At 32.9% G+C, this 26163-nt stretch overlaps 1 protein-coding gene across 4 annotated transcripts in view; it reads right to left on the reverse strand.

The window, feature by feature from the left end:
• IRSp53 (Insulin receptor substrate 53 kDa) overlaps window positions 1–26163 on the reverse strand; it is a 554295-nt gene that overhangs the window by 60903 nt on the left and 467229 nt on the right. The window lies entirely within an intron of this gene.

A 26163-nucleotide genomic window follows, 5' to 3' on the forward strand; every position in this document is an offset into this window, starting at 1 on the left:
TATAATGCTTTCCAATTTTATCAATAAATGTCTAAATTCCCCTGCTTACAGCCTACAGTAGACTACTCTAGAAATCATAGATTATTTATTATTTCTAAATTGATGTTTGTTTACGAATGCACGGCTGTCAAAATGACGCAAATGTTTGTTTTATTCAATGTTTATCAGCGTATTCATAATTGAATTACCCACCTATTTAACGTGTTTTTAAATCACGTGAAATGATTTTTAGTCAATGTTTTTCTAAGCGAAGTGTAAATTCTCTGCCTCGTATCTTTTACATTGTCAAATGTCGTGTAAATGGCAGTCTATGTAAAACGTTTTATCGAAGTTAATAAAGAAAGAATCGAATATTTATAATAATTCTTATTGATAATGGTACGCCAATGCATATCAAATATTCAATAACATATCTTTTCCAAACAATATAAGTTCCTTGTGGTAAAAGTATTAAATATCCTAATTTATTGAATTCAATTTTGATAGTTCTAAAACAATACAAATTCCTTGTGGTAAAAGTATTTAATTTTCTAATTTAGTTGTTAAAAATTCCATACAACACTTTTAGAATAGCTGCTTAAGAATAACAATTACGTCTTTTAATATATATTTTTATCTGTGATTATCAAGTAGCCCATAAACAATATACAAAAATAGAAAATATTCAATATTGACCCAAATTAGTATTAATTATGGCAATTTTAAAAGAACTAATGTGTAGAATTCACGATGAAGGTTTCAATGTGAAAATATATTGTAGCAGTTCACTTTTGCGCCGCTACCGTCTTAAGACAAACTTAAACAAACTTTAACAAATTCCATCCAAGACCGCCTTCGTCTATGGGAATCGTGCTCTATAGGCTTTCCTTGAAGCAGGGGTATTTCTCTCAGCTTTGGCCTTGAAACTCATTTGAAACCGCCACGCCCACCTCAAAATTCTTATAGAAAACGAATAATATGGCTAAAAGCTCAGATCTCATTGGTGAGAGCAGAAGGATTGGTTTGATCTCTCACTCTCTACCATAATGACTCGTGTAACAGAAAGAGATGACGGAATTTTGCCGTTTGACAGTTTCAAATCATTCAAACAAAATGAGAATGGTTTATTTATGCACGCGGGTTGTCATTTGCTGCCGAAATACTATCATTTCCGTCGAAAATATTGCGTGTTAAAGTTGTTCGTGATAAAAATACAATATAAGCCAGTATAGTGTTAGTGAGTTACAAACATATATTCAACCTACCTACGTAAGTTCAAGTTTAAAGTGAATTGACAGTTTTTAGGTTATTCGTTCGGTTTTTTAAACAATGCTAAGAACGTATAAATGTTATTTATTATATCGATAAACTTATTCATGTTATTGATTAGTGTTATCCTGTATTATCTTATTGTTTTAGTGAAATTAAAGATTTTTAAACATATGTAACCATGAGTTCATGGGGCTGAAAAATGTCGGAATTCTTCGTCGTACTGTCGGACAATCATGTTTTGGAAATTTTCTTCAGTGTTTTTGCAAATTTCTTGTCATTTTGGGTTTCTTCTCCTCAGATTAACAAGTTTCATCTTAAGGAAATGCACTGTAAAAGTTTATTTTCTTAGTCAGATGAACCTTGCCCTTGGAAAACATTTCGACATTTTTCTGCTTCAAGGACATTTTTATTTTTATAATAGTTTCTTTGGGCTAGTGAATGGATAGAGTAGGCTGAGAGCAATTATGTTGTCTATGGTCGCATCTTTTTTTAAATGGCCTTGATTTTCCTCTACCTTGTCTACTGCTCTGCTCCGCACGGTAGGTACTGATTGTATATCTGTGGTTAAGTACTGTATAATTCCGTTACATACAAAAAGCCCGAAGATATCGATCTAGAGAGTGGTATATTTATGCCTTGAAGGAAGCAGAAGAGATAATTTCCTAAAGCGAGTACCAATCGGACAGCCTTGCGGAGAGGGCACGCCAACTGATGTGATACGAGCAACTGCTCTAGTCGACATTTTTCACGGTAGACGCTGATGGCGGACATAGCTAGATATATTTAATCGCTGGTCATCATGTCAATCTCTCACTTATTTACAATTATTTCCCAAGAGTTGTATGGCGCCCATTTTCGGTGAATCAAGGTCAGATATTTATGTTATACACAATGTCACACTTTTAACTATTATTGCTACTTTAAAATTCCTTCCGTGCGATCAATTCTTCGAATTGTCGCACACCCCTTGAGATCATGCTAATGACACCACAAATTAATTTTGAAACTAACGAAGAACTAATTTATTTAAGTCTACTACAGAGTTTATTTTTTTAACATTTGGAGTACGAGTAATATACAAGTTTCTGTTTTTGGCTTATTTTTTATGCTAGCCAAAAAAAATAAGCTAATCCATATTTTAAGTCAAAAAATAACTTTGTGTAAAAATCGACAAGAATTTTAAAATGACGCCACTAAGTAAATTTGAAATTTTTTATAAAGTGATAAATATTTCTTCAATTGTATTCTTTAGTAGAATGAAATATTATACAATGGAGGGATCATAAAGTTCTCATCCGTGACCAAGAGGTCATTCAATCTTTGACCATTCTTTTTGTGTCATTAATTAAAGTTTTGCATTATGATCTTTTGCACACTTTTTTTGTTTATACATTATATGCACAGCGAACTTATGCACACATACTCTAAGCGGGTGAGAGATAGAATTATTATTTTAGTTTTATTTTTAAGTTATTTTTGACAAATCTGATAATTAAGTGTGGGTGGAACAATTATATTTATTTTTTGTATTTCTTTGGCATTCACTATGTAACAATTTCTAGACATTTTTTGTTTTTAATGAGTTTTTATTATTCACAATGTACACTTGTTGTACACAAAAAAAAAGCACATTGTGAATAATAAAAATTATATTTATGATTGTCTTTTTAGATAAGTAAGAATTTCAAAGACAAGGGAATATAAGAAAACCTTGATTACTTCCATTAAACTTAATAAGAAGACGTTAGAGAATTCGTAGAAAAGGAAAACAAATCCTTCCGTATCGGAATTAACACGTAATACCCGGAGGTTCAAAATAAAACACATGCGGCGATGGTGGATCCAGATTGACCCGGCTGAAATTATGAAATTAAAAGGCTTTTTATGCATTTTTCGTTCATATCCTTACTTTTATATGATATTCGTATTATGTAATTCCTCATTAACTCATAACATAACTCATATCACATATGCGCGGGACTGTGAGAGACAAAGACGTAAGGACAGAGCAAGAGATATGCTGTTTCGTCGGCTGCTCGAATTCAACTGAGAAGAAATTAAGTTTTTGCGTGTTTTTATACACAATTATTATAATAACTTTTTTAAAACGTGTCCGATTTTTAACATTTTTGAGTCGAAATGTGGGTAAATATTTGATGAAAGAATAGACAAAAGGAAATTAGCCTAAGCGAGATATTTGCGGCAAAATCTTTTATTTAAAAAACACTGGGTCAAATCAGACCCATCACCGGAGTCGAGGTGTTAAACTTAAATATTTATTTATCGATAGGGAAATACAACAGCTGTTCGTAGAAACGATTTGTTGAATAAACAAAATACTCCAAACGGAAGAAAGTTTATTGTACTCAATTTAATTACTTAACTGGTAAACATGTAGAAAAAAGAGAAGGAATTTGATCATAATGAAATAAAATCACTGACGAAAAAGCTTTCCTGGATAATTAGCTACATATGAATTGCTACGAGTATACCTAAAAATATCTTACCGCTGATATTAAGGTGCTGTTACTTTGTATAATATGTATAAATGTATGCTTAATGTGTTTTCAAAATATATGTATGGAAATCTTTTGAATAAGTCGTATTTGAATGCATTTTTATTTATTGGTTAACACAACCCCACGTTGGGCGCCAATTTAAAACGACTTTTATTTTTATCACGGCACCAGTTTATAACAAAATTTGTTAGTTATAATTCATTAATACGGGTTCGAACAGAGATTTTAGGAAATGAAGAAAATAGGATTTTATTTATGTAAACAATATACCTAACTATACTCGCGGGAAAAGCGACATGGCACGTTATTTCCGACTTTATTCGAAAAATAAAGAATTCCTCCAGGCACATTTCGCTTTCAGTATCAGGTATTCAGCCTAGGGTTTCTTTACGACCTAGCTGGAAGGGACGACACATCTCGCTATCAGTATCAAGTATTCAGCCTAGGGTTTCTTTACATCCTAACTAGAAAGGACAACGCATCTCGCTATCAGTATTAAGTATCCAGCCTAGGGTTTCTTTACATCCTAGCTAGAAAGGACGATGCATCTCGCTATCAGTATCAAGTATCCAGCCTAGGGTTTCTTTACATCCTAGCTAGAAAGGACGATGCATCTCGCTATCAGTATCAAGTATCCAGCCTAGGGTTTCTTTACGACTAAGCTGAAAGGGATGACACATCTCGTTATCAGTATCAAGTATCCAGCCTAGGGTTTTTTTACGACTTAGCTGTAAGGGACGACACATCTCGCTATCAGTATCAGGTATTCAGCCTAGAGTTTCTTTACAACCTAGCTGAAAGTGACTACACATCTCGTTACCGGGATCAGGTGTTGAGCCTACCAACGGCTCGGGATCTCTACTTTGTTCAAAGCAGTGCACTTGCTTTTATAGGCTGTCTACAGCACATCTTTCTATAGTTGGCGGGTGGGCGAGGCTCTGATTGGTAAACTGTGAGCAATGTCCAATAGGAGTTCTACGATGACGTCCGTTTGTGGATAAGGATTCCATATTAGGTGTCAGCGAGAAAGGATTCGGGCTCTCGCGGTTTCATGTTGTTATAATGGTCAAATATATAAATAAAATAACTGAAATATGTGTCCATCGCTCGGCACTTTTAACCATTCGTTTTGGAAATTTTCCGGCCTCATAAAAAAATCTTACCTCGAATTTTAATAGCCGATAAATTCACCTACATTTTGCTTTTTATTCCATATTTTTAGGATAGATAAAAGAATATTAAGCTACTGATAATAATAATTTCAATTTTGTTTTATACATCTTAGTTACTCCTTTATTATTTTATGTAAAATTATAAAAAATTTCAATGAATACAGTGTTAGTTTAATTTTTTATTTATTTAACAATTCACTATTATATTTTTTTTCACTTAGGTACATAAATGTAATAATTTACCATTTTATGATTATTTAATTTATTTTACATAATATTTTATAATAAAAACTGACAATTATATAATATTTTTGTCTGTAGGTACTAATTTATCAATACTTATTTCTTTTTTTAATTTTTTTATCATTCTGACGAAAAACAATTGGTTTCGAAATTTGTTGATTATTGATTAGCAGTGGTCCAAAATATTAAATTTTTACAAAAATAAAATATACTGGCACATTTTTACGTTGGGCATATTTGGCCAAATTATCACCTCGATATCATGTAAAGCTTTTTCCCGGATATTTAAATAATGAGAAAAAAATGTTTCTCTTTTTTCCCTGTATTTCTCAAGACTAGTACGACATACATTTTTATGAAACTTATGAGACAGAAAAGATTTAAATTTAAGATCAATACAAATTACAAATTTAAGACCAAAGTCCTCCACAACACAGGTGAACTCCAAACGTGGAGGAAAATGTACTATACCTTTGTAATACTAATTTATTTGAGAATAAATAAAAAAATAAAAATAAATTAACACAATTGGTTAGAAGTCTTCGTGCGTGAAAACATAATTTTCAATAAATCATTTCGAAAGCTTTTAAATTAAAACGAAAAGGGAGAGAGCTTGAAAAGCACAATAAATTGAAACCTTCTAAAAATCTGAAACCTTTGACGTTCCCACGCTAAGCCTCGTTTTAACATAACAATTAAACAGAAAAAGTCGGAAACGTTAAGTAAGCTTTCCGGGTGCCATTTTTACAGTACGGTAGGTACCTACCTACATCGGGTGGACAGAGCTTATTTGGAAGCACAGATATTTTTCACTGTTAAGTTCAGCTTTACGCCTACATAAAATATTACGGGATTTTTCCTGAAAACTCCCTCGTTAAAACGGCGGCTAAAGTGCCTGCGTTTCGAGGGGTACCAAGGCCCAATTAAACTTTAATAGTTACAAATTGCTTATGTTAAGCACGGTACTTAATTGACGAATTTAGTCAAACTGCTAGTTATTTAAAAATGTTAAACAAATATTTTAATGAAAATTAACAAAAAAAATTGCAGACTTAAGAACATTATAAACCATTAAATACCACAATTATTGAATTTGTCCTTTTCTGTAATTTGTAAAATTAGGGGTTTGATTCCAGCAACAGAGTAAAGTAATATAAAATTAGGGGTTTGATTCCAGCAACAGAGTAAAGTAATGTAAAATTAGGGGTTTGATTCCAGCAACATAGTAAAGTAATATAAAATTAGGGGTTTGATTCCAGCAACATGGTAAAGTAATAGTAAATGTACTATAAATTAGTTAGCTGTTAACATTGTTAGTTTCCATCTTCTATCTTCGTGTCACCTGTTCCTGTACATCATTTTACTTAACTTAACTTCACTTTATTTTTGTAATATTTATAATTTTTATATCAACTGCATAGCGCCCCTGAGGTAATATCTCACAAAAGAGGCGCTAGACAAATTGTCCAATAAATATTGGTTTTAAAGTTGTTTAAAAAAGACTTTTAAAGAATTTTTAAAATAAAAATGTTTGTTTTAAAAATAATCCAAATACCAATTAGTTAAAAATGTTAGATACACGAGCTCAAAATGGCGAGGAATTATCCGTGTCAATATTTAAAATAAAATAAAATGAGCAGTAAATTTAAAACAACGCTACCTTTATTCATTCTGTTAATCAGTGACGAGGTAATAAATTCTACAGGCATTTGAATCAACGAAATTACACCTGCTTTTATTTGGCGATATCATTTGCCAAACAGAATTCCGGAAGAGGAAAAGTGCTAATGAAATTAGGTCTCGCATAACTTAGTTACATTTACAGGTAAAACAAATTTCTTCACACTTCTGGAAGACGTGACTAGACAGCTAAGTTTCGGAAAATTAAAAGGTTTGAGTTATTGTGCTCAAATGCTGTAACGATAGTTGTGACCGCAGCTGTGGTCATAACGCCAAATTACATGTTCATAATATTGCTATATTAGCATTAGAGCAAAACTCGTGAGACGGTGTTTTAAATCATCACGCCTCAACCACATTCTGTCAAACGGTCGAATACGTATTTCCGGTTAGTAAAAAAACCAAAGGTATCCGAAAACTAAAAACTGTTTTTGAAAAGTACACTCTCATATTTTATAATTACAATACGTTTTCAAATATAAAATTTACATAAAAATAAATAATATATTATGAAGGGCATTAAAAATTAAGACAATGTCGATAGTTCTTATTCGAAGAATGATACAGTTACCCCTTACGATAAAAAGTCTCCAAATACATACAATACAATATTTAACCCGCAAAGATTTATGCCAAGCAAATATGTTCTTGTACAATTACCACTTAAATGGAAACACCCTTTCCGAAGGTCATTTCGATATATAATTGTTGTGATAAGATGGTGCGTTAGACAGATGAATGGATTGTGGAAACAGGCCGAATACCACTCAGCCCAACCATTAATCGACAATAACAAGTAGTAGTCGTGTTAACAATAACACGCGGGGAAATGAATGCCGGCCATCTTGGATTCTGACGTTTTGGCGGGAAACCGACAAATGGAATTATGCCAAGTGGAGATTTGTACACAGATAAATTATTATGTAATTAATGCTATTGATGATTCGACTTATGGAAAATAAGAAAAGAAATGTATTTTATCTATCTATGAAAACATGTTGTATGTTAATATAATCGTATATCTGTGAAAATGTGATATATTTTATTTTATTTTTATTTTTATTTTATTTGGAAAACCGACAGTTATAATTATTACAAGATATGGTGTAGTAAGTGTTAATTATTTAACCAATAATAGGTTTTCACTTAGGTATTTTAATTATTTAGTGAATATATATAATATTTATGTGAGAAAAAAAGTTACATTAGCCTATAGGGATGGGATGGCGGAAGGGAGGGGGATGGGATGGATCTAGTCTGTGTAATGTGTAGCATGTACGTGTGTGTATTAATAAAAAATATGAAATAGCAGGAGATGGTCATTTCCTACAGTCCCTCTCACATCGATACAGTACCTCCGGGAGAAATAGCGATCAGTGACGGACTTGTAGACATCTTCTGTGCGGATGGAGTTGACGATATCGGGAACTATATATTGAACTACCTCCTCGTTGTTCTCGTTGGTAGAATTGGTCATCTTAGCGGGTTGAGTCGTGTATTACTGGGCACTTTCTTCTTTGTAGAGCTTGGAGAGTCGCGCGTGTATGGCGGCGTGTTTAGCGGCGGATTCTTCTCGGTTTCTGGCTCGGTGTTGGAGTCGTTCTTTCTTTAAGCACTTTATCATCTGACTATCTAATGAGTTGCATGTTCCCAAAATTTTTTTGAAAGGATTCTCTGAATGGCAATGGCTGAGCGCCCTTATAAGTAAATTGCATTCATCAGTATGCAAATGTGGCGACAGATCCGTATGCATATCTGTTTAGTCAAATATGCAGGAAAATTAAGTACAACTTTATTGTTCAACACACAAGATAAATTAGTAATGATAATATAATTATTTATTGATTTTAGGTTTGAAATCGTGGGGTGCTATGTTAAATAAGTCTAATTCACTGTATAAAGTATTAAAATTGTATAAAGCACGGTGAATAAAAGCATTTTGTTTTGAGTTAGTGTTACGTTGAGGGATGATTAATGTATGATTTTGTCTGGTTTGTCTGATGGGTACTCTTAATTGAATTCTTTCTAGTAATTCCGGGCAATCTATCACAGAGGTGGCAATTTTTTTGTAAAAATAGTACGTCTGCGGAGTTTCTACAATATGTTAATAATAAGTTATATGCTATGATGTACAATGATGTAAATATGATGTAGGTATGCAAGTACCGGTAAAACGAGATGCATACAAGTATGGTTATAAACATAGTGTGTGCCAGTACCGGTAAATTGAGCATAATACATGTTTATAGGTATCTACGCTTACGCAAATATGGTGTAGGTATGCAAGTTCTGACAAAGCAAAATGCAAACGTGTATAGTTATGCAAGAACCGGTAAATTGAGCATGATGCTTGCAGGAATGATGTGTACGCAGGTGTGGTGTATAAAACTGTTGTTTTTGAAAAAATAGCGTTCGAAAGTATTTTGAATAACAGAATGGTGTATGATATGACGGTGTGTGGACATACAGGGTTTTCCAATAAGAGGTGTTATTTTGATATTCAATCGTAAAATATCAATGGTTTCGTTGCTTGTGTGGCACGTAGCGCCGTTTTGTTGAAACTAAACGTTGTCCAAATTAATACCATCCAATTCCGGCCATAAAAAATCATTAATCATCTCTCAATAGCGCAATCCATTCACCGTAACTGTTGCTCCAGCCTCATTTTCGAAAAAGTAAGGTCCAATGACTCCGCCGGACCATAAACCGCACCAAACAGTCACACGTTGAGAATAAAAAGGCTTTTCAATAATAACTCTTGGATTTTTTGAGACCCAGATGCGACAATTTTGCTTGTTGACGAAGCCACCGAGGTGGAAATGGGCCTCATCACTCAAGATGATTTGCATTTGATTCACTCAAGTGAATTTTAATAATTACAAAGCGTTGTGAAGCGTGAATACTCGTCAAATGTCAAAAAATGACAACTTCAAAAGTAAAATCTACCGAAATAGCGGGCTATTCAAAATATCACCTCTTATTGGAAAACCCTGTATTATTGTCTCTAACAGTTTATTTTTCTGAATTTTAACTAAAATATACAATAACCAGGCAAATAAAAATTAGCAACCAAAAATGACAAAGAAAAGGTTTAATAATTAAAATGATTCATTTATTAATCCTCATTCAACAAACATAAGTAAATAGTAATAAGAAACCGACATTTTTTTATTATCCGTAATTTTATTTTACAGAGGTTAAGGGGAAACTGTTTAATATACACAATATTTCATTAATTAACATATTAATATACTATTGATATGGTATAATATTTATAACAAAAGTTATGGTCATCATTACGAATACGACAGAATCTCTTTCACACATCTCTACAAAACAACATTGTAACCACAAACTAGGCTGCGTCATAAATCTCCTCAACTCCACTGCTCTCCGTCCTATTTGCAAACGGAAGCAAGTAACAAATGAAGCCATCTGGCCATCCGGAAGGGATGATCTTCCGGTAACTAGAACCTTAAACAACCTAGCTACCTCCAGCCAAACAAAAGCCTCCAAGTAGTTGGTAGTAGACTTCTAGTTTTAACGTATTATACCGTGGTGCACTCACAACGCCCCAAGCGATTATTCAGCTCGCAGATAATGGCGTCCCGTAAAATACCCCAAGAGTTATAATACGGAGAGTATGAAATGTTGTAAATGTGTTTCAGGGTGAGGAATTTATAGTCCGTTCCGGAAAAAGGGTTTAAGGATCAACAATCGAATTCGAATTTAAGAGGAATCGAAAAATTAACTTGATTGAATTGCTCCATACTCTAAACCGTATAAAATTTATCTCGAGCATTACTTTATATAATTTATTGGGTTAAATTTGTTTATTGTTAAATTGGTTTAAATTGAAATCGTCATATTAATTATAGCATGCTGAGGACATATATTTTTCTTTTTTACACATAATAAAAAACCTAGTACGTCAAATTTGTATAAAGAACTCGGGGTGATTTTTTCACATTAACGGCTCTATTATAAAATAATATTCATAGATTTTTTTTACTATTGTTGTAAGGTTACCAATGACTAAATAAAATACCCTATTAGGATTTTACATAAGGATTACTATGAAATTAAAAAAAAAAACCTTTAAAAATAAACCCGTGGAACAACTTTAATTCAAGAGCGATTGAGAGATTAACCAGAAAGTTTATTAGGTCAGGAAGCCTATTTAAGATATTTTTTATTGGTTAAAAATTAAACGTTTCCCAAAAGAACGAGGTTCCGATCTGTTTACCGCAGCGGGTTGGTGACGCTAGTTTCCCGCAGCGGGTTGTTGACGCTAGTTTCCCCGCAGTTGGTTGGTCACTCTAGTTTCCCGCAGCGGGTTGGTGACGCTAGTTTCCCGCAGCGGGTTGATGACGCTAGTTTCCTGCAGTGGGTCGGTCACGCTAGTTGCCCATTAATTATAAGCACGAAGTCTTAATTCAATTCTAATAAGATTCAAATTGAGTTCCCAAGATTAACATTGTTTTTTGTATGTCGTGGTTTTGGTTTTGAATATTATTAGGAAAAATGTGAATGTTTAAAAAAGAAATTAAGTAAAGAAATAAAAAGAGTTTTTCGATATTTCCTGAATTGAACGGGTTATCGAAAATGAGCTACAAATTAAGTTCAAGTCAAGTTAATAAAAGATAAAGAGTAATTGAATTCAGTGTAAAGTTTCAGTAGTCGCACAGGTGCATCTCGTATATCTGATGATTATTTTATTTATTTTAATTAATTCTGTAATTTTACGTTGGGGCGAACCTTCAAGTTGAAATCCATGATAACTGACAGGGACCATTTATTCAATATGGTAAATTATTCAAAATAATCTTGAAATGTCGTGTTATTTCTGGAAAAGTTATTTTAGCAGCAGCGGCTGAATCGAGGGATTTCAGCTCGTAAAGTAGAAAGAATATCATAAATCATTCATTGAAACCTAAAAAGTTTCTTCCAGAACATTGGTAAAAATAGTAGAGTCCAAAAATAAGTCACATTTCGCAGGATTGTGAGTATTTGAGGAGAAATAAATTTTCGCCTGCTGAAATAGTTAAATTAAATGAATGAATTCTTTCAGTTGGGGACGTTTTCATAGGAGTAACAGTATAAAATACATATTGTGTTAAAAAAACGGTTCAACCCCTGAGAGAATGTGGCGCTTGTCGTATAAAATAATCGAAATTTAAGAATATTTGGGTAATTTTTAATGCGACCTTTTTGTAAAATTCCTGAAACCACAAGTTCCAAGAATTCCATGGAGATGGAGATGACAAAAATAGGTTTGAATAAAATCGTATGATTTCAAAGAAATAATCATATCTTCTTGTATTGTTGTTTTGAATTATAGTAATGAATTTTAATTTAACGTAGTGCAATTTGGTGAATAATATTTTTTGTCAATCCGTCTTATGCCATTATATAAATATTTTTTTAATGATAAACTAATGTTCATAAAACAAGGTTTTATGCATAGAACAAAGGATAACAAATTATTATAAGCAATAAGTAGTCTTTAAGGCATTTATTTTTACTCGGAGGATATTTTCAATTTGTATTAATATTTCAGGCGACTAATTATTGCTTAGATATAATAATTTGTTATCATATACAAAAAGCTTAAACAACTTAAAAATGAATATCGCTTTTTTTTCTATAAAATTCAATAAAATCGCATTAAAAATTATTGAGGGGGAAGGGGTGTAGAGAAGTTGAAATTTTCGCTTTTATGTTTTTTGAATGGTAAATCTGAAAAAAATGGATGCAAATAGGGGTAGCCACCCTCTCCTTCCTCTTCCCAATGAATTTGAAAATAATATGTGGAATTGAAATATTCAAAAAGGGCATCATACTTTACAACAATAACTTACGTCTGTCAATACGTCTTACAGAGAGAACAGAGCGAGGAGCAACTTTACAGGGAGAAGGGTTTCCAGAAGAAAAACCAGTACCAACTTAGTTTATACAGCAATAAACAGGCTCTTCGAGAGTATTTTAGGAGTTACGAGAGGTCTAGTTACTTTATTCTGCTCCTTGCTTAAAACTCTTGCTCGTATATATTTTGCCAGAAAATATCATAATTACTTTAATTAAACAGTTTGTTGTTGTTATGGAAGACATTAACCTAAAATTTGATTGTACTTCCGTCACACGAGCGGAAGCATTGTTCAATTTTGAATATTTCTCGGAAACAATTTGTAGTCGGTATTTTATAGAAAATTTACCTCATAATGAGGGCCTAATGCTTCGATTTTCATGTTATGGTAAAAAAAATTACTTGATGAAAGAATTCATTTATTTAACGCCCAGAGGGCTTTTACATGTAGGTGGTACAATTTTGGTGACTAGAATACAGCAATTATTAATTTTGTTGTGAAAAATAATACATCTCAGATATGAGATATAATTGATCATCTAATGCTTCAAAAGTATCTCGAAACACTAAATAACTGGTGTACTGTCAATGATATGCGCTTAAATGTTGAAAAATGTTACATTCTAAACATTACTCGAAATAAGGTTATAAAGAATTTTTCATTATAAAGAAAGTGTCTTCTATAAGAAATCTAAGAATTACTCTTGACTCTAAATTCATATTTGATTTACACATTAATGACATTAAGTCCAGATCACTTAAAATTATGGGATTTATTCACAGAATAACTAAACCTTTCAAATATCCTCAATCAAATCTGACCCTTTACTATGCCTTAAATTAGAAGTAAACTTGAATATGGAAGCACTATTTGGAATCCACATTATTGCAAGTATGAAAAAATTATAGAATCGGTTGAAAAAAAATGCTTAGACTATTATCTTTCAAATGTGGACTACATGACCATCTGAGATCATACGACGCACGTCGTGAATACTTTAAGATTAATACACTTAAAATAAGAAGGCAATTGACTGACCTAATATGTTTGCATAAAATTATCCACGGCCATCTTGACATCTAATTATGTCTTAGCAATATTGAAATAAATGTCCCCAATTCCCATTGTTTAAGACACCGTAGCATTTTTCACCTGAATATTTCCAAAATAATATCGCCTATTTTAGCCCTCTGACCCAAATGTGTCGACTGTATAATAAGATTGAGTGTGCTGAATTAGATATTTTTATTGATAATTTATGTGGATTCAGGCAAAAAAATCTGCTTTTGTTAAAAAATATGTTGCACTGATTATATTATATATTGGTAATTGTTGTACCTATTTTTTTACTAACTGGACTAACTAGAGTTTTTACAACTGGATTGTTCCCACGTAAATGAGATCGTCTGTAAAAACCCAGTATAAATAAATAAACACATACATAAATAAATACATGAGCTAACTTCATGAATATTGAGAATGGTATACTACGATCAGAAAAGGTACACTGGAGTTCTGATAATGATGATAAAATATTATTTTGAGAAGAAGCATAAAATAATGCTGAATGTGCTAGAGATGAGCTCCAATGCATATTTATGATAAAGTGAGTAAAATAATGCTAGATAGAACTACAGATAATAAACGATAAGCTTACGACCAGAAGAAAACAGTCCACCCAATCAATAAAATACGTCCGGTCTCAAAATTAAATGTTTAAGACAGAGTATGAATCTAGATGAAGCGACGAATGTGGCATTTTTCTGTGTTTTTCCCTTGGCGCAAAAGGCGTGATTTTGATTAGGAACTTTTAACGATCCAAACGAGAATCCATTTATTATAATAATAACTTTCAATTAGTAAACCCCTCAAATAGTACCATAATTCCAAATGGAATCCTCAATATAATATTTACATAAATCGCATTGAAGCCATCCAAAGAAAATTTGTCCATCATTTAAATTTCAAACTAAATTCAAACCTTGACGTAAACAGCTCGATGGACCTTTATGGACTTAAGCCATTAAAAACTAGAAGAGACTCCGCAGATATAATATATCTCCATAAAATTATCAATGGCTTTATTGATTGTTCTCCCCTTCTGTCTGAAATTAATTTTAGAGTTCCGAGCGTTAGAACTAGAGAAAAATCACTTTTTCATCTCCATAAATGTTCTACTAATATAAGACAAAATGCGTTTATATTCAGAGCCTGTAGTATATTTAATAAGAATTTTAATGATATGGACATATTCTCAAGTAATTTAGGAACCTTTAAAAGATATGTAATAACTAACATTAAATAATTTTAAATATTCTACTTGAAGTTATCATGTTATTGCTTTGAATCCTTTCCAGTTACTTACCTTCCAATTTATACTCATGTGTTCAATTTAGTTGTAGGTATACATTTATTATATTGTTATTATTGCTATTGTGTAGTGTTATTGATTGCTGCTGTGTTGAAATTTTACAATACATTTTGTTTTGAATTTTAGTTGGTTATTAGTATATCAGTTAAATTTGAATTTTTGAAATTTAGCTGGTTATTAGTATATTATTTGTGTTCCTAGATCTGTTATTATTTTTTATTTATTATTTACAATTTTGTATTTTTTGTAAATTTCTCAGGCCACGGGTACAGAACCCTTAGTTTCTTGTTTTAATATTTTTTATTATTATTATAATTTTAAGTGAAAATCTGTTATTGGATTTTATCTTTATTATTTAGTTTATTCTTATATATGTAAATAATCTGTTGATTTTCCCAAATAAATAAAATAAATAAAAAAATAAATAGACACAAATCATAATAATACAGCCATAACCAAACAGCGCCCTTAAGATGATTTCACGAAAACGGCGCTTTATAAATTAGCCAAATTTATTATAATAGTACATTGACAAAACGCTTGAATTGTTTAACAAACAATTTCAGAGACCGCAACCGCAAGCCCGAATCCGTGGCTTTACAGTAAGGAACCACTGCAAGCATCGACCACATCGACCAATATAAACTGAATGTTACATCAATGACTGCAAGGCTTCTTTGTGTAGGGATCGGAGTTTACAGTCTCCATAATGTAGAGGCGTGCTGTGCCTTTGCCAGACCAAAAAGTGAATTCTAATTGTGTTTTACCTCACCTGGATAATATGTAAAATGGAGCTATTTATAAATGATCAGTATGATTACACTTCTTATATTTCCTCCGCAAAACGCCTATACCACGCATAGTACAAAATTAAAAGCAGGTACACGTATTTTCGAATCATGTTTTGTGGAACTGTGAATTTCTTAAATATAATATTAATATTGGGATTTACTAATTGAAGTTTTACACTTCATAATAATCTTAATTTTTTTATTTTTTCGATATTACCGAAAGCCAGTGTACGCACCCTTATATCTCATAAAATACTGTAGATTGGCCTATCATGACTCCGTATAGAAAATAGATAATTACATGACGAGAGAACGTTACGTTTGTGATGACAAAGTGATACTTTTAGTTTCTGACACGACATAATTAAAAAATATGTATTTGGAATCTCAACTTTTGATAAAAACATGAGTAATAATAATTATAAATGTGTCAGAAAAGAATCTCGTGGTAAGTTTATGATTAAGAAAAATTCTATTTTTAATTACTTACTTAAATACTCCCATATTCCTTGTAAAAGCCCAATAAATATATTCCATCAACCGATTAAAAATCTTTAGATGGTTTCTCGACGATCTGAACACGATCTATCGATTATTATCATGAAAAAATGTAAGAACTTGTAAACGTTTCCGATATTTTGAAAGTTTGGATAGTTGATACCTACTATTTCAATGGTGCTCGCAGTGAGATAGGGAAGGGGTCCATCTAGTATTCTCGAGACCTTTGGCCCTAGCCACCGAGGGCCCATCTAGTATCCTCGAGACCTTTGGCCCCAGCCACCGAGGGCCCATGATCCCCTGAATTTATAACCATTATCCCTAATTAACTTTCAGACCCTTTTAACCCTAGACTAATTATACATTTTATATAACCACCAAAAGAAGGACGCACATACCCTTCTGTACTGTGTACTGCCAACTTTAAAAGTTTCAAGTTTTTAAGCCATTGTCCAATTGCGCGGTCGTTCTCTAAGGCTTTAACTGCGGTAAGGCTTAGTACTTAAGGGAGGAAATGGTGAATATGATGGCCACCTGTAAATTGTACGTAGGTATTTCTAATTAAGTCAGTAGTAATGCGCATAATCACTTCAGTGGGTAGTTTTTATTTATTATTCAACCATAAAGAAAGTCTCCAAAGGCTTGTTATACATTTATACGTGTAGTACATTCGAGTAAAATGTAATATTATTATTTAAGGATCAGAATTCATTCGGTAACGCTAGAGATTTCAAAACCTTCATTCATTTTTTTTTATAAATATCATATACATAGTACGACTTTTTCAGTTCTACGTTAACATTGCATTTCTAGATTTTATAACCAAATCGTAGATTATTTCATTTTTATTATGCATGCAATAAGCAATAAAAGAAACAAATATTTATATTCCACAAAACGAATAATGGTGGCTGAGCATAAAATGGAGGTTAAAATTGAACACAAAGACTAAATGAAAATTTACAGAGCAAAATAAAAATTTCATAAAGAGGTGCTTCTGAAGTCAACGGCGGACGGCGGAGATTTGAATACGTGGATTGGTAAGGGAAAATTATTATGTAACTTTCAACTACTTTTAATTCAAATAAACCTTACATTTCTAATCTCACATGAAATTGGGGAGCGGAAAAACCATTGCGTTTAAAAAGCCAGGTTGAAATATGTAATCACGATAAACTTAAAAATCAGTGAAATGAATTAATTTCCATTTTATGGTCCTGTTTATAAAGTTACGGAGCTATAAATTATTTAAATTTTAATGGTATCTTCATACACAGGTGGTGTTTTATGGTCACACGCACAGACTAATGTCATTATTGTTTGGGTATGTAATATAGGTCTCCCAGACATACCTTCATACACAGGTGGTGTTTTAATGGTCACACGCACAGACTAATATCATTATTGTTTGGGTATATAATATAATTCTCCCAGACATTCCTTCATACACAGGTGATATTTTATGGTCACACGCACAGACTTATATCATTATTGTTTGGGTATATAATATAAGTCTCCCAGACATACCTTCATACACAGGTTGTGTTTTATGGTCACACGCACAGACTTATATAACTATTGTTTGGGTATATAATATAATTCTCCCAGACATTCCTTCATACACAGGTGATATTTTATGGTCACACGCACAGACTTATATCATTATTGTTTGGGTATATAATATAAGTTTACCATACATACCTTCATACACATCCAATTCTTTGAAACTTACTCATACAAATTTTTTTTTTTCAAATATTCAGTAACATTCAGTAATATCTATCCTAAATAACCAATTTCAAAAATATGCATTCATTACATAAAAGTCACTTACTCAGCCAAACAACGTTAATTTTGACAGGGTTTAAAAAAGAACAGAGTATGGAAAAAACGAATATGATAAATTACACCAGTCGGTACTAAAGTCCAGTGACGTTCACAAATTTGTCCAGTGGCGCGAGGAGGCGGGGTCACGTGCCGGGGCGGCGATAAAAACTCTAATAATGCAGATTGATGGCGAAACCATGACGAGACGCCCCTGACATAATATTGAGCGGAAAGCGGCATCCAAAATGAAGTGTATGGGGGCCACAACCCTCGTACGCCTTTGGACTTTTAATGTGTACCTGTAGGTTATGCTTTTTCTCAGAGGATTTCCAAGGGCTCCGGAAACCTGTTAAATAATAACTGCAATATTTTAAATTGTACTCGTAGGCAGTCCTTTCACGCAGCTGGTTTTCAAGTATTTTCGAAAACCCGTTTACTTTAAATATCCGGAAATCTGTTTTTTACATCTCATCAATAAAATTATATTTATTCGGGTGCTATGTATATTAACAATGTAAAAACACTTTTTCAATGTAGCAGCATTAATTAGACTTGCATAAAGTATCTTGATCGAGATGTGTATTTCAATGGGAACTTTGTTTTCGAAAAATTCAACGCTATTCATCACTTGTGGGCGTCAAACGAAATGGGAATTTTTTTTCCATTTACAATTCTATATCGCGAATACTAAACATTTCTTATGAAGAACTTGTGCTACAACCATAGCAAAAAACTTAAAGCAGAAACGAGTATTGCATTATTAGTCATAAAATTCTTCCAATAATATCAAACAATTTTCAAAATCGAACCTAAAAATTGCAAACTAAAATATACTTCCATTAAAAGAACCAACCTCTAATTTACAAAACAGAAAACCGAGAAATTCTTACCGACCTAAAATTTACAAAATATAAATGTACCTACCGACCTGAAATTAATACACGTAGAGATTTTATTGTAAAAACTGAAATAACTTCATTGATTGTTGGTCGCAGCAATGAACTGAACGTACCTAGAATTGTGATTTGTACCGATTTTAAAGAAACTAAATTCGCTAATGTTCATAAAACTTTTCAATTACAGTAGCATCAGCATTCTGGGAAAGAAATAATTACGTATTTTGATAATGTTTGATCAATTGCACCAAAAGTAAGGAAACATAGAGCTTACTTACAACACGCTTATATCGCATCAACGAATCGGAATATCTTGTGTTCTTTTGGTGTTTCACAATACAGATAATGTTTCCGCGATAATTCGAAGCACTCAATCAATTCAATTAAATTTCAGTTGGTACAATCTTAAGCTTGCTTAAAATCATAAATAAACAAATTTTAATATCTGATCTAAAATAAAAAAAATATTTTCGATTAATATTCTGTATAACTTGCAATACTAACTGAGCCACAATGTAGGATTAAGTATTACATTCAAAATTAATCCATATTAGTCTATACTTTCTATCACAATCGGCGTATATTGCCTCGTCAATATTGATGTCATAGTTGGTTTAATAACGTCACAAATAAAAAATTCAATTGATTATTAAGTTTTAAAGTTTAAAAAATATATATTATTTAGATTTTTCCGTTATTGGATAACGTACATGGAAAATAAAAAAAAAATCAGCCCACTAAAAAAAACATAATGGAAAATGGTAGCAATCTTCTTCAAATGAATAACGTATTTTGTAAAGAGTTTCACAAATTCATAAAATTCATTGTAGTATCATCAGAATACTATTTGAATAAGCGCAAGAATTTGTTGTATCTCTGTGATTTTCTCGCAAACTCTGTTAATCAATAAAACTCTGGTTCAACAAAACACTCTTATTATCAAAACAGACTATTTTTGTGACAAATGGCTCGGATATCTTAATTAGCGGATTGAATAATATAGACCCCGACCCGAGGTACTAACCTTATATTATTATCCTATCATTCTCGACAGTTAACTCCATCTATGGATAACCGAGAAGACATTAACATCTATGGGTCAGCTCATATACCAATATCAAGGATATTACAGTATTGTTCTTAAATCAACTAGATTTGGTAAAATTTGTCAAAATAGTTTAATGAATCTACTACGAGCACCTATAATGAGTCCCCGTCTTAAAAAAATAAGCACCTCCTTTGGATTCGTGATTCCAGTCATCATTCATATGGCGTTAATAATGTTCCAGAAGATTGTTTCTAAACGATCTCACTCCGTCTCGCGCCTATCTCTTATCCTCTCGCGCTAGATGTGTGTGGAGGCGCATAAATAAAGAGGCTGATAAAATAAATGAGCCATCATTTGGTGGCGAGTGACGGGGCGGGGAATTGGGGAAGGGTGGTCCTGGGTGGAAAATTACCAGGGGTTGACAAACACTGCCTCACAAATTAAAATTTTCAGGAACAAAGCATTTTTTGCGAAAAACACAAATATTTAAAAAATATAAATTGGACATCAAGTCTTTAATTACCAGCCTAGACAGATAAAATATTAACGATATTTTTGAACATCGTTATTAAATATCCTATAACTGGAAATTTTACCTTAAGGCAGACATTAGATAATCATCTAATTTGCAATACACAAACACGTTATTTAGAAACAAAAATATATTTTTTCATTTCAACTGACTTTTATAAAAACAACGGACTTGAACTTTAACTTTTAAATTTTACGCCATGTAAGATGTATTTATCAAAATGTATTTATCCGATTATTTTATAAATATAATTTCATCCTTCAATTCGAGTCATCATAATGTTATTTGTAATTCGGTTAAAAACTGGATTGCATGCCGTTTCCTGATAAACTTGGAATATTCCCAATATATCGAAATACATGTTCATGCACCTGCAATTGACTTGATAATATACAATGACGAAATGCGGAAATATTAGGATTTTCATGATAATACGTTCGTACTAAAATTTTAACAGAAAACCTATCGATTCATTATTTAATCTAGTCTCCTTCAACGGAAGCAATCTTCCCAATATGCTTAGTGTAACTCTAAGTGACCAGCTCAGGCACGGAGGTTCTATCGAAGCCAGAGTTAAGCTAGCCTCACAGAAGCTGGGTGTACTGTAAATTGTACAAGGCCAGCAGATAGTACAGTATAGTGCTGACCAAAGATATTAGAAGAACGAGATATGCTATGTTGGCCGCCGGACCGTAGCCGGAGTACTACCTAATTAGGGTACTTTGAACGGTATCGGGACGTGTACGCACAGAAATCTGTTCTATGTATTAGTGCGGATACCTTAGCGCAAGCGAAGGTGTGCAGTAGTATTGGTGAACAAAACCGGCGACACTCGGCAAAACAATTCCACTCAGTACGAACTGCGCATAGCACATCTCGTTCTTCTAATATCTTTGGTGCTGACCCTGTGCAAGTGGGCCCCGAAGTTGAATTTGGCAGTCACCTCTGGTTCGGAGCCTTGACTCGATTCCCTTATCTTAACAGGCGGATTGTAATCTTTTGAGTACAGGCGTCTGATAGGTATGCTGTTCTTGTTCTACCGGTATTACAATGAAAGATGCTTCGATGAACTAGCCTCATTGATCCCTTCGGCACCGGTGTATAATCGGGAAACACGCCAAACGCACGCCTAACATTTGTACAGGGTTGACATTTGTCACGTGAGAACGGGTCGCTTATACGACTCGTTCATGAGCTCAACAGCTCGGCTGTGGAACGATTTGCCGGCCTCTGTGTTTCCTCCCTCCTACAACATGGGTCTCTTCAAGAACCACGTTCACTTCTTCCTATCTTCAAAAAGACCCTCCACACAGTATCCCTAGAGATGACATAGGCCCTAAGGAAAATTATTTCCTCAGGGCCTCCATTGTGGAATTTATGTAACACAAAACAAAAAATACAATCCTATTTTTAACCGGATGACGAATACTTTGAAGAGATGCTTAATACATTAGCAATACTCTGTTTTCTACGTGTACTTGAGTAATTTTTGCACCAAACCGATAATTCCTAGACGTGTGATATATAATCCATACCGATTTAAAAAAAGACTTTTGTGACCAATTTACATACATAAGACCTTTTGACTCTCAGTCCCCAGACAGGCTAAAGAGTGTGCATGTCCTTGGAAAAAAGAATTTCAATTACCTCAAGAAAATGTTGAATTAATTTCAAATACAATAAGATAAAATGGACCCTATTTCGGTCACGCCGACAAGCCCATAGCACACCAATATCTTTAGACTGTATGTATTTTAAATTAATAGTGTATTACGATATACACTGTAAATATAATATGATAGGTAGGTCATAAAGCCGATCGATCACACCATATTCTTGTTTGAATTATCTTCCGTGAAAACCAATCACATTTTTTTTAAATCCGCTGTGACATTTTTTCATCCCTGGTTAGGGAGGTACGGTATATATGAAGTGGAATTATCTTCTTGTCACGTAGATTGGGGGAAGGAGGTGCCTTACGGAGGATCCGCATCAAGCGAATGATGTGCAGTAAGAAAAATGAGAAAAAAACTTTATACAGTTACCTAGAAGTTTTAAGTTGTTTACTAACTTAGTCTGGAAAAATCAAACGTTTTATAGGTAGGTGAAATTAAATTGATAAACAAAAAAATCCTGGTTAAAATAATTTTGATGACTGATAATTTGAAGACGTGAAAAAAATTCGGTTTTCGACTGATCAACGACATAATTTTATTTTCTAAATGCAATCTTAATACCTTCCTTTAAATTAGATAAAATTGTTCGTATATTAGGTTTCACTAAAAACATTCGATCGTTGATATCTGGCATCATCCAATTTTCACAGCTCTTTCTTACTGAAAAGTTCTGGATGTTGAAACTGTTCCACAAGAAAAAAAATATTAGTAACTTGAAATCAGCCATTTGGTAGAACTAGTAATAACTAGGAACCTACAATACTCAATCACAAAAATACGGACGGAATGGTTATAAAATATTACTATGCCAATTTTAAATAAAATTAAACCCTTTTTTACGACGTATGAGAACACTGGTTACGCAACGTGTTTATCATACGACAGGTGTTTTAAAATGGCGACATATGACGTGACATGTACCTTTCGGGGATTAATCATTAATCAAACAGGAAATAATACATTTGAATCATATCCGTGGATTGATTTATTAACAATATCCCACCGGCATATCCCTGTTCAAATATTGCGCCCTTATTGATATTAATTGTTTCAAGAATTATGTCCCTGAAAGCAATCACACGATATGCTTTGGAGGCGATCCCTCTCCTCTTGAGATCGGGTACAAATTATATATAAATATACTATTCTGTAGTATCAATATATTGGGGTATTGTATCATGAAAATAAATACAAACGCGATCCAAACACAGCTGACATTTTTGAGTGTGAGAAAACTTACAAACGATCAGTTCAAAAATCAGAATTTATCATTATGTTGTATACAGGTAGTCAGATTTGGAAATGTTATCTTACATTACTTTGGAGATACAAAACATAATATTAACCGGTAGAAATATAATTTTTGAATTTTTTTTTTATTTCTAAAGCTCACATTTTTACCCTGTAATATTGTCTACTACCTGTAATGCGACGTTTAGTTGACGCATGAATCCGAGATTTATTACAAAACGTTTTTGCAGTGATTCTGAGATTAAAAGGTCCTCGTGGGAAATGAAAAGCCTATCGCGTCTCTTGGCGTGCTGTGCGGATGCTGTGCGGATGTCTTACATTGGGAGGATAGTAGGTATGTTTTTAAAAGGAACGAAAATTTAAATCAGCAGGTTTGGTTGCAAAGGAACTAGTCTATCCAACTAAACAGTACATATTATAACATGAAATGATAAAAAATAAAGCAGCAGAAGAGTAAATACTGTACGTACCTATCTAGATACATAATAATATATGGATGAAGCAGAGGCGAACAGAACATTATATAAAAACACATATTTATTCTGTAGAGAATATTCAAGTCTAAACCTGAACAAGGTGTTAGTAGATTCTATGATTTAGAGTTATGATGTTTTAACGCTGAATTTATTGTGGATTGGTGCGAGCTTTTAATTCCGCTACAGAAAAATTAGCCTCGAAACAATTTTATTTTTTGTTTATTAACCCCGCACAGGAGGCCCTGAGAAAAACAATTTTCCTCGGGGCTGTCATCTTTGGGGATGCTGTGTGGAGGGTCTTTTTAAGGAAAGAAAGGAGAGGAAGTTCTGGGAAGGAAAAAATGTATGGGTGTGATGGGTACGAATTTAGGGATTCTTTCCCACCAGCGTGTTCAGAAGCTGCGGCGAAAGGCGAAGTGTCAAGAGAAACAAAGGGTCTTCCCAAACCAGTAGGCGCATCCTGAACACACCTCACCCGATGAACCCGAGCACCCCTGCTAAATCACGTAAAACCACTTGGGGTGACCAACGGCGGAGGTGTTGTTTGTCCAATAATTGTTTCCCGGGCGGGGTCCCAAACCCGCCTCCCAAATTTAGAGGTACAGTTTAAATTAGTTATTATTTATTTAAATTCGTATCTACCCAATAACAAACACAACAGAAAAATGAATTACATGCACCGTAATTTTTTTCATGTATAATTTTTAGTTAATTTTTTATTTTTTTTTTAAAAAGAAAGACAAACATTCCCGGGTTACGAATAACTTGACAATATTTGAAAATCTCCTACTACCATCACAGTAAGCTGAAAATGTTGCTTGTGTTGTGATGGAGGACTTAGCCAGCCGAGGAATTGAACACACTACGCCCGAGTGGGACCCAAGCGCGATGTCAACTCGGCCACCGACCGGTCGATATCGGTGTTAATATAAATGTATTTAGGTCATTGTGGCTTCTGCCCACTATAAAGTTACAAATACGAAGAATAAAAAGCAGGATAGATTTGTCCGATCACGCTCCTTATTTCGGCCTACAGTCCCCGAGGAGCGATTGGCAGCGCATGGAGATACTAATACTCTCTCACGCCAACTTCATAAATCCACCGATATGTCATACAAAAGTATAATATTGTGTTCGTAAATTTTTTTTAATTTTTTTTATTTTTTTTATTTATTATATAAGTACATTTTTATTTATTTGTTACAATATATGATCAAATATTTCAGGACCCCTCTTCCATAGAAGCATTAGCTTGTGGCTGGAAGAGGAGTGTACATTGTTTTATTACAATAAGTAAGTAATTAAAAATAAAATGATTTCAAACTTATTTGAAGTGAGTTCTTAAGATTAATTCAATTGGAAACATTTTTATTTTTTGTAAGTTTGTCTTTAAAATATTTTTTCACGGTGTTTATTATTTGGATGTTATCATTAATGTTTCTAATTTTTTCAGGTAGTCGATTGAAAAAAATTCTTGCCCGGTAAGTGTAATAATTTTGTGCAAAGGAAGTGTTTAATTTTGGGCATGGAAAAATATATTTAAGTCTAGTACGGTTTTCAGTTAGAAATTGATACTTTTCTTTTTCTTTTATGATTTGAATTAATGCATTTTTAGTATAAAGATCTTTAAATGAAGGCACTTGAAATTCTTCGAATAATCGATCCGTTGGGTAATCGGAAGGTTTTCGTAATATTATTTTAATTATGATTCCCAAAAATCCTTACTACTCTTTGCTATAGGCCAATTAAAATAAACTATGAAAATAATATTGTAAAATATTTTTTGACACTATATACAACACATTATACTGATATAAATGTACAGATACTCAAAAACACAGATATTCAAAATTCAGCCTAACAGACCATAGACCACAGATCGGTTGGAGAATAATTATTTTTTAGGAGGTTATTTTTAATAAAAACAATATTATAATATTTTTTAAAAATTGACACGTTAAACATATTGACAATATTTAAATATCATAGACCCGAAAAAAGCGAAATCTCACAACTGCGAGCTAATCAAAGTTACGTTGCGCAGTAAATATTGTATTGCTTGTGC

This window comes from Hesperophylax consimilis, chromosome 12 (assembly GCF_061612785.1).
Source record: "Hesperophylax consimilis isolate HC1 chromosome 12, BYU_Hcon_1.0, whole genome shotgun sequence".
In the NCBI taxonomy this organism is placed as follows: Eukaryota; Metazoa; Arthropoda; class Insecta; order Trichoptera; family Limnephilidae; genus Hesperophylax; species Hesperophylax consimilis.